The 3571-nt window shown below is 37.8% G+C and overlaps 1 pseudogene; it reads right to left on the bottom strand.

Annotated features, from left to right (window-relative positions):
• Positions 432 to 3571, bottom strand: part of LOC104737875 — a 4672-nt pseudogene continuing 1532 nt past the window's right edge.

The following is a 3571-nucleotide window of genomic DNA, read 5'->3' as shown; positions in this document are numbered from 1 at the left end:
TTTTTTTTTTTTTTTTTTTTCCTTTTTTTGTTTTTTTTGTTTTGATGATTTGATGGGAAGATGGCCATCGGTTATATATACTGTGAAAGAGATGGGGAAATTTTTTCTTTCATTTTCGTTTGCTATTATTGTTTGTGGTGATCAATTTTTGTATCCTGCTATAATTTCTCTTGAGATATATTTAGACCGGAGGCTTTTTCAAATTTAAAATGTTCGTGAAATTAAAAAAAATTCCAACCACTCAAATATCTTTATTTTTCAGCTAAATATATATAACCTTAACCATTCTGCTTAAATTTTACTGTTTTAATTCTCAACAGTTTGTTTGTAATATTACTGGGATTTCCACTGTTGTATACTTTGTTACTTTCTGTTATCTATAAAATGAAACTTCAGGAAAAAAAAAAAAAACCATTCCGCTTTAGATTAATAACTCGAAATAATTCATTTATTTTACTATATTAAGAAAGTAATTTTAGAGTATTATTTTCCCCAAATTTTAATTTCCTTGCAAATAACAATAATTACATACAGTAATACACACAAAGGTAAATTCGTCATTTTCTCAAACGAAATAAGTAGTTGTCAGGAGCTGAGGGAGGATGACTCAACCTGGCTCCACAACGCCTCAGCGTAAGCCTTCTCCTCTTCTCCAACGAACTCTTCTCTTTCTCCAACTTCAGTTTCAGCTTCTTCTTCCTCTTCGTCTTTCTTCTTCCACTTCCTCCTCAACTTCAGTTTCTCCACACAAACTTCTAGAGCTTTCCCTAAACTCAGCAAAAGCTTCCTTCATTGCCAAACCTGTAGCCGGTTTATCACTCCATCCATATTTTGGAGCCGGTAAAACAAACGGCAGCACAATATCATTGATCTTAGACCCGTCGCATGAGTCAATATCTTCATGAGGTGGAGGGAAAACGAATACAATCCCGAGCTCGTAGTTGCATACACGAAGTTTACTGACCGGTTTGATGGCATTGTGGGACTGGTCCTGGTTGTTTCTGGAGGATTTGGAAATGGTCTGTCCCCATGCAGCTGCACTGAAATTATGTGAGCCACAGTAAACCCAACCAAAAGAAGAAGACCGTGAGCCTCTTGAGGAGGTGAAAAGTCTCCTAGCCACCTGATCATAGCTTATAAAGACATTATTATACTACGTACTAGTGCATAAGAGTTGGGTTTTTGAATTTTTTGTGAACTAGTAAATTCTTTTATTGTCGCACACAGAATTCTCCTTTGTTCTTACCTTGATATGCATCGGGTGTCCAACTCTATCTTGAGGATTAGGAACTGCATCGTGAAGCACATTGTTATGTCTCAACTTTTGCCACGTTTTCTGCACAGGATAGTCAAAAAAACCCAAAGTTTTGAGATTTGTATTTCTAGACAAAAGGCTTTGGGTGAGTAAAATACCTCGGAGAAGCAAAGCAGACATTTTGAAGACAAGACACCACGATGGCCATTCTTGACTCTTTCAATGGTAGGGAAGATGATTTTAATGGAAGGAGCTTCCCGTTCTTCCTTATTACTCCAGCAACCCCACTAATCCAGAACATTGGACAAAACGTTTTCATGTACAAAACTTGTGGTGAAAGCTTTTAATGGTGCTTCTAAACAAAACAATACCTCTGGATCAGACTCTTGGGAGTCAAAATTCTGTAACGCTTTTTTACCTGCAGCTGATGAAAAATCAGCTTGAAATCCTGCAGTTGCTGAGCCTCCAATGGAGGATGCACCTATAAGGAAAAAATATGTAAATTTAATACCTCATTAAGGTGTTTGTTTACAATTATCATAAAAAATGCACTTACTGTAGACGAAATCAGATTCCTGAGATTCAGGCCACTTGTAACGGCCTAACACCTTTCGAGGAATCCAATACAGAAGATAACACAGTCAGAGACTGATACACACTCGTTAAAACTCAAAGGATTCAACGCAGCATTCTTTTGTTTTGTTCCTAATCAAACTTACCTCTTGTAGCCTCCAAATGCCAGTACACCTCTGAATTGAAGCGATCAACGAGCACAATGCAACAACGTGATTAGGTTGAACCAACTTTGACACATCTGAAATGGTCACTCCCTGCAAAAGCCAAGAGAGATCTTTAGATGTATCCATAGTCTTTTTATGCAAAGTATCTAATAAGCATATGAAGAGTACCTGTAATACATGTAGCATTAGTTGCACCTTCTGGTTGCTCCTACAAGAAGCAGCTCCAAGGACTTCATCCCGATAGACATATCCCACAAATTTGATGAACCCAATATCCCACAAAGGAGAAACCCATTTTGCGATATTCCGTGGCAAAAAGCCTAGTTGGACAAAATCTGTCAAAAAGGAAATTTGTACAGAGTCACAGGATGAATATTCATGTCAAGAACATACAACCATCTGTCATACTTGAAATGAAACTACTTACCGTCTCTTGAATCATCATCAGGGTTAGAAACAAGGACGCTCACAGCATTCGCGTCAGCAGGAACATTCGTATTTCTTCTCAAAACAAGTTCCAACATTCCGAAAGAAGTTTCCCGGGTTCTGGAGATATATGACGCCAGTCGTTTCAGTTGTGCTCCTGTGGAATCATTGGCAGAGCGGAAAAGGTAACTGAGACCTACGACAGATGCTTCAACAGATCCCACAAATTCTTCACTGTAAATCTGTGAAACAAGAATCATACGATTAGTCAAGACAGAGATGCATTGACCAAACTTTCTAATATACAGGACGCAATCAAACTTTCAATATTATTTAAGAAAAACAACTAAGTGAACAAAATAAGTTCACGATATTGACACTTGATACTAATAAGACAAACATGCATATAAGATGGAAGATGAAGCTACTCACAGTATTTGAGCAAACAGATTCTGTAAGATAAGATGGCTTATAAGAATGAATTCCAGGCACTGAAGCCACAAGGTGACCTGCTGAGTTTTCAAAGTTGTACTTCGTGAACTCGAGAATCCAATGGGCTTGACTTGGAACATCAATCAAAAGTGATGCAGCAAATCCAGCCAGCTGAGCACTAAAATCTGACCTAAAACCAATATTGGTTTTTCTTCGACAAGGTCCGAAAAGGGATAAAATATCAGGGTCAGCTCTTCGTGGAAAATCTTGCCACCAAATTGTGTTGGTCACGTCATCCCACTGGAATAATAAATCTCCATTAACAAATGAAATATGATTCAACTTCCCAATATAGCTGAAACCTCATAATAGCCAATATGATGCCTGAGACTCATCTTGTGATTCACTTACATTACTATAAACTAAGGCCTACACTCTTACCTGTCTTGCTACCAAGTTTGCAGATGTAATAATTACACGGATGCTATCTTCTCTTTGCAAAATAAATAGCTTGGGGTGATGACAAGCAATGCCACGGTTCTTGCGGTCTTTCCCAAATGCAATTTCCTCAGGAAATGGTGGAAACCTAAGACAAGAGGAAAAACTCTTCAGAAAAGAAAATATATATACAACCATGAGTCATTCCTTTTCTCAGAAATATGATCAGGTAATACGTACACCATAGTTACATTTGGGTAGTTTGGCAAAGGAGCAGCAG

Source organism: Camelina sativa, chromosome 13 (assembly GCF_000633955.1).
Source record: "Camelina sativa cultivar DH55 chromosome 13, Cs, whole genome shotgun sequence".
NCBI lineage: Eukaryota > Viridiplantae > Streptophyta > Magnoliopsida > Brassicales > Brassicaceae > Camelina > Camelina sativa.
The sequence above is the reverse complement of the archived record's forward strand: the minus strand, read 5'-3'. Positions and strand labels throughout refer to the sequence as shown.